Genomic DNA, 12,696 nt, shown 5'->3' on the forward strand with positions numbered 1-12,696 from the left:
ACAATGGACAAAGCAAATAGTCGACTTCAGAGGGTATAGGCAGCAGCTGTGGAAACTCTCAGGCACAGGAGTTTCAAAGCTGCTTGGGGGACCAGAGGAGAACAAGCACAGAGAGTGCTGCAGAGTTGCAGCAGCAGTTCCAGTTCTCCACAGGTGGTGCAGGAGCAACCACCGACGCCAAACTGAAAGCAGGAACGAAGGCGAGCTGCATAGCAGGGGACTGCAAGGCCGTTGCAGACAAAGAGAGAGACCCGGTGAAACTGAACTGCACAGAAGGAGCCGCGCTGTCGCCGCAGATGCGGAAAGAAGCCTGAAGAAGAAGAGACGCAGACTCTTGTCCCTGGAAGCCCCAGTGACATACCAAGATCGCTGTGAAGATAAAGGGTAATACGAAAGACCCGGAGGGGACATGGGGTAGAAGGGAAGTGGGTTCTAACGCCTCTCTTCCTCGGCCAAATAGTGTGGAAACACCTATTGGCCCCTGTGTGTGTCAAACCTGCAAAATAGTTCCTCTTCCTTGTGCTAGTAGATGGGAGAGACCCACTGGCCACCAGAAAAGGGTCAAGGACACCTACCAAAGAAGAAGAGAAACCATGGTCAGGGACTCTAAACGAGATAGTGATATGAGTCATCTTCCTCTTGACGGTACTTGGCAGGTTATTTTACCAAGTATTTTACCAAGTACGCCAATCCAACGATGAAGCGAAACCCGGTCGAAGACCCAAACCAAGAGAGAGATTCAAGTCCTCTACCTCGTGGCAGTGGGTGGCAGGTTAGTGAACCAAGCCTGACAAGTCAAAGAAAAGCCTGGGTCTGGGATGATGACCTCGGTTGGAACTCTGTGTTTCAAAAGCACCAGAAAGAATCCAAGAATCTAGGGGAAGGGAGTCATTTCCCCTGGATCTGGTATAACTGGCAAACATCAGGAGGAGGGAGTCATCCACCTGATACCACGTGATGGAAGTAAAAGCAAACTTTCATCCAGCGGAAGGGACTCATTTCCCCTGGCCTATTGACTATAATTTCAGATACAATGTGGCAGAAGATAAAACAGGTTACAGTGAGGGGAGGAGAGGCACCCTCCCCACCCCTCATGTCCAAACTACTTGAGATTTAAAGTCATTTGCAACTTGAACTTGAATTTCAAAGTGAAGTGTGATCCCGATCCCAGAAGAAGGGAGCCATTCTCCTGGGCAGTAAACACTGCCTTCTTAGCTAGTTTAGTTATAAATGTGAGGGACTGAGTTAGGAATTTTGACACAAGACAGTGGACTTTTATATTGAATGGGCATTCTGACAGCCCTTTTAGATTTTAGTTGAGGTAGGGAAACCCCTCATAGAGATAGGGATAAATAAGATTTTATCATCATTTCTTTGATAATAAAAGTCTTTTTCTGCACCCTTACATATGGTGTCAGCGGTGGGATGCTAGACCACCTGATAAAAAGTGCGAAGTGCATGGCCAGGTCCAGTACAGAATTAACACCCATAGGACTGTTAGGCATACAACTTTAGAGACCACCCCCTTTTCCTACTGCAAAAACCCCTTCAACCTCTTTCTTAACAGAGAGCTCAGAAAGTGAGGAAGAGACAGCAAACCCTACCTGTAGAGGGGGAGCCTCACAGCTGGGTATCTTTTAACAACAGAAGGAAGTTTCAGACGTGGCGCGATGTTCAGCAATAGTGGACTATAAAGCGTATCTCGTAAGAGAGAGGTACGACTGTAGGACCTCTAGATGGCATTGAAGTAGACACATTGAGGGAGTCATCATATTTATGATGTTGTGACCAGCCATCAATTTTGAAGGATGCACAGAAAGAAGTTCCGGGCTGAGGTAGTCCTAATCGAGAAATTGTGATCTACATGTGGCCAGAAAGCTTATTAAGAACTATTGAAGATATTCTTCACAACATTGGTTTCCTATTATTAGAGTGACCTGTTAGTAGGAGAAACAAAATCATGTGTATCACCCCTGAAGAATGTCCGACAGTTAATGGAAAAGACAGAAAGATGTGGGGTAAAAAAACAGAACTAGGCTCAGGTTTGCAAAAATTGAGATGTATAGCTCAGGTGTACTTCTGATCTTGATGTTAGTTCTAGACAGCAGTACTCGCCATCAGTGGAACGTTTTGATGTTTGAGATTATAGGATCTCCTGTTTTACATATGAGTTTTAGAAGTTAGGACACTTCTCAAAATGTGTAGTTATACTTATGAATGTGTATAAAGTTTTATGAAATTTTGATATGTATTTCTGTACAATAAAAAAGTATTTTGTGAAGTATTGAGTATAATACTGTTCGAATAGGCACCAGTGCACGACTATTGCCTTTTTTGTTTACATTTGGGAACAGATGTGCCACTGTTGTAGTTTGAAAGCCAATGTTGAACAGTATGATCAATGATATTTAGTGCCACAAGCTTGTAGTGAGTTTCCACTGCAGCAACTCTGTGCTCCAAATATCAAGGTTTCCTTGTTTTCTCCAATTTGGAGGACTAGGCTTTGAGCTGCAGCTAACACGAATATTATGGCTAAGGAGAAATCTAATTGGGTGGAGATTCACATCTCTAATTTAGCAACTCTAACATTAGAGGACATAGAAAGGAAAGAGGGACAAAGGCTCAAATAAATGACAAAAAGCAGACTGTGGGAGTGTGAAGTAGTGTCTTGCTTAGAGGGAATACACAAAAAAGACAGATGCATGTTAAGAAGCAATCACTACAAAAGCAAGTTAAAGACTCTCTATGCCAGAGTCATAGAAACATTGCATTCTTTGGCTAAAGTGGATGAGTGGATGGTATCAGGTGAAAAGGATAACGGTGAAGGAACCAAACATTGTAACACTGAGGCAGCATGCATCCTGCACGCTAAAATCAGGATAGAAGGTACGAAAACATTTGTTTGTTGGGACTAGGGTGGAAGATTCAGTCTTTATATTGCGCGTTCTGCACTTAAACCTAGAGATGTTTGTAGGACATTTCAGCTGCCAACACAGGGAGCTGCCACGTAACAGAAAGGAGGTGAAATAGTACTTTAGGAAGTGAAGAGATCAAGGTTATGAGAAAACATACACTGAAAGGCAGCTAAGAAAAGACAGCTTTTAGGTGTAGGAAGGGTAGTACTGCTCTTTCCACTTCAGATCCTAAAGACATGGGCAGACAGGGGATCATTGCTAGTCCTTAGTAAAGATCTCTTGGGTGTGAAAGTGCAGGCCTTAGTGTGGCAGCCTAGCAAACTATACGTTATTTAACAAAAGAAAACCTTTGCATTTGCATAGGGAGAGTACATAACCTTGCTTGATGTTATGGATTAGGGTAGGAGTGAGCAACTTTCGGCTCTCTAGATGTTTTGGACAGAAACTGCTAGTAACCCTATCCAGCCTAGCCAATGGTAAAGGATCATGGGAGTTGTAGTCCATAACATCTATAAAGCTGCTGGTTGCAGACTCCTGGATTGGGGAGTTCCAGTGATGAGGGTAAAAGAGAAAGAAAGATCAGAACTGTAAGGGCAGACTGTGGGGAAAAGGTCAGAAAGATTTACCAGGAATTTAAAAAGAGACTGTGCATAGAGAGCTAAGCGGCGTGCAGATGGTGGGGAGGGTGTGGGACAACTGGGGAGGTTATATAGAGTGTGAATGAAGAACTTACACATTGTGTCGAGTGGAAAAAGGTGTCAGGTGTCATTCCCTGTGGTTGAAAATACTGCTGATGTTGGTGCTGGTCTTAGGTCGTTAGAAAGAAGATGCCAGTTTCACTATCTCCCAGGTGGCCTACATGCAGAAGTAAGCATGATCAGGTGAGGTCCCTGCTTATCTACCTATTCCCACCTTCCACCTTTCTTTTGGGTGGGTGGGGCTGAGTTTAAAGAGAGAGGTCATCAAAAAGTGGAAAGGTTCAGTGTTGCAGCGCCATACCGTTGTGCCAATGACGGGTGTATTCCGTATATTTGATAGGCCACACTGATTTGTTTGAGTCTTTTTGAAAATATTTTAATAACAAGATGTGAACTGAAATATCACCAAGGATTGCACATGTCAAAATGGTAAATGTGCTTGCATGATATTGAAAGATTTGGAAACCTAATTTAAGAATGGTGTAGAAATCAATTTATTGAAACAATTTTTCAGGTCAAGAGTATGCATTTACCAATAGCATCTAGAAATGCCTTTCAAGAACAGCGTAACGACATTTATCTTAACCTATGAGGCTGTTGCTCTCTCCATACTTTGGTCCCTTCCCCAGAGGTTGAGGTTCTCTCTTATGGCTGCATGCCAGGATGCTCTGTTCTTCTCCCTGCTGCTGCCTTACTTGGAGGCCATGTTCTCTCGCCCTCTACTCTCTTACAGGGAAGGCCACAGTTCCCTGCACCCTCCATAGTTCCTTAGCTGGGTATACGTGGGTATTTGGCCATTAGATTCTTACCCGGAAGACCATGATCTCAGCCCCGCTGCATGTTGATGGCGGCTAAATCTAGGCCAATCCTCTTGAACAGTTTGAAAAGTCGCTCTCTTAACTCGTCCACCATGATCTGGTTCTGTCTGTTCAGCTTTGCACGATTTGCCATTAGGCCGCGGAGAAGAGGATCGATGCCTCCTGAAAGCACAATCAAAAATATTATAATTAAAACTCTGAACATCTTAAGATTATACAAAACCACGATGCAGCACTAATCATGCAAGGGCGGACTGCCAAAGGGGTGGGGGGAGGGGCAATTGTCCCCCCCCCCCCCAAGCTGGCTGGGATGCTGCCCTATGGGCCAGATCTCCAAAATATAAAATACATAATAAAAAAAGACAAAATCCTTCAGAATCTAGCTTGCCACAAAGGAACCAAGTGCTGCAAAGCCTGCTCAGATTTTTTGTGAATTTGGTGAGATATTCATCATGATGTCAGCAATGTTGTAGATGTGCCTGGGTGGCCCCACACAAGTGCCTCCACAGTGAGAGGGCGAGTCGTCTAGGCTGGAGGGGCATGTTCATTCCACCCAATTGCAATGTATGCATTTAAATAAAAGATGGTATGTCCCTGGATGGTAATGTTGGCACGGCTGCTTCCCATACACCACTGGTCAGTTACAATCCACAGCAGCTTATCACTACTGCTACTTGCCATGGAAGTAAGGGTCCACATCGTATTAGAGTTTGTCGTTTTGATTCTGTGCAAATGCTTCCCCTATGTTCTGGTGGATTTCTTGAACACCAGTGTATTCATACAAAAAGTGTTTAAAAGCACCCTGAATAGCACCCATCAACGGTACTTATACAGTGGTTATAGAAATGGCTGTTAGACTGTTTGTGGTGCTCACTTTTGGACACAGTTGAAAAACACATAGAAAAATGTAATATTCAGGTATTAATTATGAGAAGACTACAAACTAAGGGGGTTATTCAGAGTTGGGCAGACATTTTAATACCACTGAAGAAAGTTACCAGCTCTGACCATGGTACTTCTGGAAATCCGCCCTCCTAAACGTTTACCACCAGCAGAGGTGGTATTTCAGGAATACTTCCAGTGCTATTTCAGCAATAGTGGTAATGTAAAAATGTTTTATTTTATTTTTTAAACTTTTTTTTCCTGGCCATTGTCGGCATCATTATAAAGGGAGAAATTGATTATGTACAGTAATGGCTCATAATATTACTGTTGATTTTCTTTATGCACAAAAGGGTTAAATCTGGTCCTTGTATGCATTATATAGGTAAGGTGGTAAGAGGAGGCAATCAGATGCCCACCTTTTTACCCCCTCACCATGGCCCTTTGTACAACCTTTTTTCACTCTATTGAAGGGAAGTACCAGTGCTTCCGTTATGTACAGTTAAAAGAAAGATTTTAAAAATGTGGGACCAGTGTGGATTTTTTACTTCCACCACCAAGGTGGAGAAGAAATAGGTGCATTTTCTGGCAACATTTTGCCTAAGATACCACTGCCGGTATTCCCATGAGTACCACCAATAGTATTTGATCAATCCCTGAATTGGATGGACCGTGAAATCCATGGTATTTTCAAAATGCTGCCGATTTTACTATTACCACCGAACTCTGAATGACCCCCTAAGTCTGTGATCGTTTTTCATTGTCTTGACCAGAAAACTATTCTCTTATGTGACCAACAAAAGACACACATGCAAGTCAACACCAGATTCAGATGAATAGACACCAAGTCACATGAACACAAATAGATCCTTCCACCTATACTCTGCACTGTCACAAATACACAAACACATTAACCCAGTCACAGAAACTGAAACACACCCACAGACACACACGCCACCGTATTTGAAGACACAAATATAATAGGTCGCTCTTGCTCCCTCTCTATCACCAGGTCCAAGGTGTATTCCCCTTGCAGTTCTCACTCTGCTACTGTGAGTTGAAATATGCAGCCGACTTTCCAAGAAAGTGCAACTTTGGAGCACAAAAAAAGATGCGTCCCCTCGCTGTCTTTCACTCTGCATTATCCAAGTGCAGACCCCATAGCCACAATTACCAGCAAGACCCCGACCATGACATCTTGTCATGTCTGGCAGAGGCATCCTATTGCCAAAGCAAGGTGGTCTACTGTCTAACTGTAAGCCAGGACAATGGAAGGTGGTGAGGGGCAAGGAATAGGCTTGGTGTGATGGGCAATTAAAGGTTGTGAGTAGCAAGGAACTGGTGATTGAGCAATGTTGGAAATGCAAGGAGGTGCGTGCAAGATAAGGGGGTTTAATGAATAGTTAAAGAATAGAGCAAAAGGGTAACAGAGGTAATTGTAAAAAAGGGGGCAAGGGAAGGACGGTGGACGATGATTGGTAAGGAAAATTGGGTAAATGAGATGGAGGTACACATCTGGAATGGTAGTTCAGCAGGTTGACGGTTGCTGATATCTATGTCTGACCTGCATATCACTGCACCTGATTGTGGGACTGGCTTGACCCCCTTTCTTTTTTCTAAGTGCTGCATGCTTGCTTTATTAACATGTTTCAACGACTACGTCTCTTATATTTGTTCAGGTCACTTCGTGCACACGCTTGTAAAGACTAAGATTATAATTATGGTATATTTTCATTATAATTATAATTTTAGTCTGTTTCTCGGATGTATTTACCTCAGGATAGAGACGATTCATATGTTTCCCCCTTGTAGATATATTGGTATTTCGAAAACCAGGTTTATTGAACAGTATAGTAGTTTATCCTGGAATACCAACTTTGCAGAAAGCATTAGTTTTGTTTCTTACATTGAAGATGGAATGGGAGAAGATGAAGTCTCCCCTGCTTTCTGAATAGGAAACTGTAGAACCAGAAAGACAGGGCCTACATCCCCACCTTCCACACTTCACACATTACGTGATCCTGAGCAAATCACTTCTCATCACTATGCCTTATTTTCCTTACCAATCTGTAGAGAAAAACTCACTCATATGGGTTTATACACTATAGTGTTATTCTATAAAGAATGTTAACAATGTATCTTAAACATACTAGTGAGGGAGCAGGATGACATGTGAGGGTCTTATGTTGTGGGCTGGGGGGGTACACTGGGGGCATGTATGGGTTTTGTGTTGTGGGTTGAGGAGGCAGTAAGTCAGGTATGGGACTTTTGCCATGCCAGTGCTTGTTTGACTCTGAGAGCAAACCCAGGCCCCTGGTTCAGCAATGGATCTGCCCTAGCATGGAATTCTATAGTTTCCCCACCTCTTTACATTGTTCTAAACTAAAGATGAGTTGAGGGGGCCGGGGGAGGTGTAGCCTGTTGTCAAATTACAAACTGTAACACATTGAAAATTGGGATAAAATCCCAGCTTTCCCATTTGACCAATTATATTATCCTGGTGCAATAATGTTGCCATGTTTGGTAAGTGGGAGAATTTCCAGGGGTCGGGGTCTTTAAGAAACCACAAACCTAATGGAAAAATATGCTGCATAAAAGAAAAGTAATGTCAATACTGTCTACTATATATACTTAAGAATGTGTGGGAGGGGTTGAGGTTGGTTTTGAGTGTACTTGTTCTGGATGTTGGGGCCACTGCACTGTGGGTTTGGGTGGGGCACTATGGGCCAGAAAAGTAAACTTGCCCCCCAGGCTAAATGTTGCCAGTCATCCCCTGGGGCCATGTAAGGCTACGTCCTGAGAATTAGTGATCAAAGAGCAAGCTTGCTATTCAGATACACCAAAGTAGAACATTCATTAGAAGACTGTCTAAAAGCTTAAACCAGATTGGAAGTTGTGTTCTTATTGGTTGAAAACAAAGATATAGTGACTGTGACTTTTAGGACAGCTCTCATGAACCAGGAGGTTGAGGGTTATGGGTTATTGTTGGAGAGAGATTATGTGTTTTTTAGTGAGATGACTTTGTGCATTGCCCTTTTCAGGTGGCTTTGAGTTCCTGCTTTGAAGAATCAAAATGATCAGTCATCTTAATGACATACTGGTGATGGCCCCAGACAGTGCCCTTCTGATTGTGGAGGCTTGGACGGTTTCATGATCAGTTAGGGCAAATCGGTTCCAGATACAGCACAATTTTGTATTTCTATCTAGCCGAGTCTCGAAAGTGTCAGCCTCCTTGAGACTGTTACGGGGAGCATAAAACACATTGTTAAAGAGTCTACTCTCATTACAAAGGTTTGGTTCGAGAAAGTTTGCTACAATAATAGGCCCTTTGTTGAGTTCAGGGGAGGCGATTTCTCCAGGTCCACTTCACTTCGGTCATCGATAATGGATTGGGAAGGGCAATGAAGGGAGGGGACACATAAGACAACCTCATCAACTTGAACCCAGGAGGACATTCTATGTTGTCTTCATTGCATGTAGGTCTAGAATGTTTGAGGGATTTTCAGGCACACAGCTCACATGATTATAGAAGCAGACGCCGGTCGGTTCTATTGTGTTCCGTATTTCCTAGTTCTTACTTCTGCAACCATTATGAGACAGTCTCATCTGCAGTCACAAGAGGAAGAACATTACAAGTTTGACTCCTTATGTAGATGACGTTTACTGGGATCCTGCGGGTTCCTTTGGATATGACATTTTGTCCATGGCGCTCTATTCATATTGGATAAGTGGAACAAACGCTATTTGCCTTGTTCCTAATTGTGTGACTAGCAAGTGAGCTGTAAAATCGGTTTGCTCAATTTTTTTACCCTGGTGAAGGCTACGGTAAGAGCAAAATCTATTTCACCATTACATATTACTGAAGTGTTAAAACGGCCGTGAAATATTTTTCCAATTTTTTGGCACCAGAAATACCTTTCAAGAATTGCCTTTCCACTCTTCTGCGTGAATGCGGTAAGCCTTGTGTATAAACATCTATCGCTACCCAAGAGGCAAGGAGGGAAAACAGCACTGCCAGGTAAGACGACCTCTCGGGTAGCTCCGAACCGGACTTAGATCGGTACATTCAGCACGGGTTTGAAGCAACCTGATTGGCTGCTGCACCCGCTGAGGGTGCTGATCTATGTTCTTTCTCCAGAATGTGGTTGTTATACGTGCAGAATGTTATGGGTTAAGTTCAAGAATGCAGAACCTTAGTGAGGAGAGGCAGTTGGAATGATCAGACAGGGAGAGGAAGATCATACTGCAGTTGCCCCTGGAGTTGTAAAATATCCTCCTGTCATGCTCGCATAGCATAGATCTTTTATTTATAATACACAACTACCAGCCCATTAGCACAGCTTGAGGTCTCCAATGACTGCTCTCAATAGTAACATACTCAAATTCTACCTCCCAACACACACATGCCATACCAGCTAAGCCACCCACAAATGACAATTGAACACCCCTTCAAACAGACATCAAACCTCAGAACCCCACACCTCTCCAAGCAGATTATATGGCACATTCCTGAGGTAACAATCGATCAAGACAAAGTAGGCCTTTTTTAGGCCAAGGTTCCAACAAGGGAGATTGGAACGATCGGTGGAGGAACGGATTAAATTCAAAGTTGGGTGTTTGGTCTAAAAATGTCTGACTGTGCTGGCACCTGCCTACCTAAATTCAAGCGATACCGACCGACTCGAACCCTCATATCTGAAGACCAACTTTGTCTTGTTATTCCGAGGACAAATTACAGATCGAGAGTAGATCGCTGCTTTTCAGTTGTCGGACCTAGACTATAGAGCAGTCTTCCGTTGAGCTTAAGAGAGGCAACTTCCCTTTTAAAATTTAAAGCAGGCTAAAAGACTTATCTATTTAAGTAAGCTCGATGATTGCCAGCTTTGTTTCAACTTCTGTGCTACCTGTCTCTATTATGATTTTGTTCTATCCCCATTATATGTTATCATCTGCGCCAGGATACGATCAGGTTTGTTGTGCGTGCGTTACAAATTCTTCAAAATCCAAATTCAACGATCAGATCAGGACATGCAGTTGATCACAGAACCAATGGTAGTCAACTTGTCCTCTGATGTGTTGAGTGCAGCTGAAGTAGAAACGTTAAACAGAGGCTTAAACTATGTGATTACAAAGAACGACGATCCATTTGAATTTAGAACAGAATTTCAACTGTTCATGAGAAAGGTCAATTTAAATGAATTCTTCTCCAACCAACCTGATTTTGAAATAATCAACCATAGTGGACTACATAATAAATTTACCTTCAATGCACCTACACATAGTTTCGCTCCAGAATCTGTAGTCTTTGAGAAAAGAGTGCTGGTGGAAGTTCTGAAATTAGAAAATTTGGAGAGAGAGACCCATTCTAATTTTAGCAAAGTACAGAGGGATCTGATGGTTAAACTTGCTAAAAACCCATGAGTTAATTGTGAGACAGGCTGACAAAGCTGGGGTCATCGTCCTTTTGAATCGCTCTGGTTATATTAGTGAGTGCAACAAATTGTTGGCAGATGAGAAGAGTTGTTATGTACTTGGTCATGACCCTACGCAAGATCTTATTAGGGTGATTCAAGAATAGGTCACACGTGCTTTGGAAGCCAAAATGATTGGTAGACAAGAAACCTGAATATTTAATAAGAGATAAAGGGAGAAGCCCTGTATTTTACAGTTTTCCCAAAATGCATAAGAACCCCTCTAGTCCCCCAGGCTGACCAATAGTTTCTGAGGTCAATTCCATTTTGGAACCTCTATCTAAGTATGCAGATTACTATTTGAGGCCCTTCGTACAATGTATGACTAGCTACCCCAGGAATACTACTGATGCCATCAACAAAATTGAGGGACTCAGTTTTACCCTTGGTACCAACCTATTGCTTTGTCTTGATATCTAATCATTATACACTATGATTCCCCAAAGAGCCAACTTATAGGTCATTGAAGAGGTATTGTGGGTAGGAATGATGATCATCCTGTCAGTAATGGTTTTATCCTTTGGTGCACGGAATTTGCTCTTACTAAGAATCTTTTCCAGTTTCAGGGCCTATATTATCAACAAATTGAAGGTACTGCCATGGGGGCAGCCATGGCTCCCAACTTGGCCAATTTATATGTAGAAAGATTTTAGAAAATCTATCATCTACTCTGATGGTAACCCTTATAAACTGAATTTAAAACAGTGGTTGAGGTATATTCATGATGTTTTCATAGTGTGGGAAGGTAGGAGAGAAGAGGAAGTCAATTTTGTGGACTGGCTTAATCAACAGAAGAATGTTTTGAAGTTTCCCAAAACAATTGGTGAACAAGAGATAAACTTCCTCAATATCAATGTTTTTCAGCATGATGGGATTTTGAGAGTAAGACCATACAGTAAGATCACAGATACGAATGCCCTGCTGCACTATTCTAGTCATCAAGCTAAACACATCAAATCCAATGTACCTTTTGGTCAGTTTCTGAGGTTAAAAAGGAACAGTAATCTGAATGTAGATTACGAGAACAGTACGATTCTACTAAAAGATAAACTCCTCAGTAGAGGATATCCTAAGAAATTGGTAAAAGAATCATTGAAGCAAGCCTACAATAACAATCAGGAAGCCCTTTTAGAAAAAACTGATTTGAAAAAGTTATTAGATGCATGTGTCAATGGGCACAGAATAGGCAAGGCTGTTTGGTCCTGGTCCTTGTTGAGCGGTCAGGAATTCAGGCGTCTGCTTCCTGTCGCTTGCCAATTCTATCTAGAGAAATGTGCTTGCCCTAAAAGCTTCAATCTCTATTATTCGCAGCTTCCTTTGTCTATCCTTTCAGTGGCAGTGAAGACATTAGGCACACATGCTCTTACTCCATTGGCCTGCAACCTGTGGCTGTCCAGGTGCTTTGGACTACGACTCCCATGAATCCTCACAATTGACTATAATGGTTTGGATTTATGGGAGTTGCAGTAAAAAGCATCTGGAGAGCCAAAAGTTGCAGATCCCTGCCTTACTCTAACACCTCTGATTTCAGTGCTTCTACACACATTTCAAACAAAGTATACAGTGAAAAGCTAACTAATCCAGATTCTTTCTTATCAACTGAAAGTAGTGAAATACAAGACCACCTTTCTAAACAAGTGGAATTTATCGCCTCCCCCACTACTGATGACCTCAAAAGCAAGCCTGAGCTCACCAGCCCTGATGCAACATTCTGCCATGGAGTATCAATGAGTCCATTGGTCTGTAAGTGATTGCATTGGCTTACAAGTATTTCATACTAATATATTGTTTATATAGCGCTACATGCCAGATTGCTTCCACTTTTAAGTTCTGTGATAATAGGTGCTATTATTGCCCTACTTAATGGTTCTCAATTTCTTGCCCTCAGGAGGATGAAGAGCCGAGTCGGCCC

Source organism: Ambystoma mexicanum, chromosome 9, assembly GCF_040938575.1.
Source record: "Ambystoma mexicanum isolate Mex_15411 chromosome 9, UKY_AmexF1_1, whole genome shotgun sequence".
Taxonomy (NCBI): Eukaryota; Metazoa; Chordata; class Amphibia; order Caudata; family Ambystomatidae; genus Ambystoma; species Ambystoma mexicanum.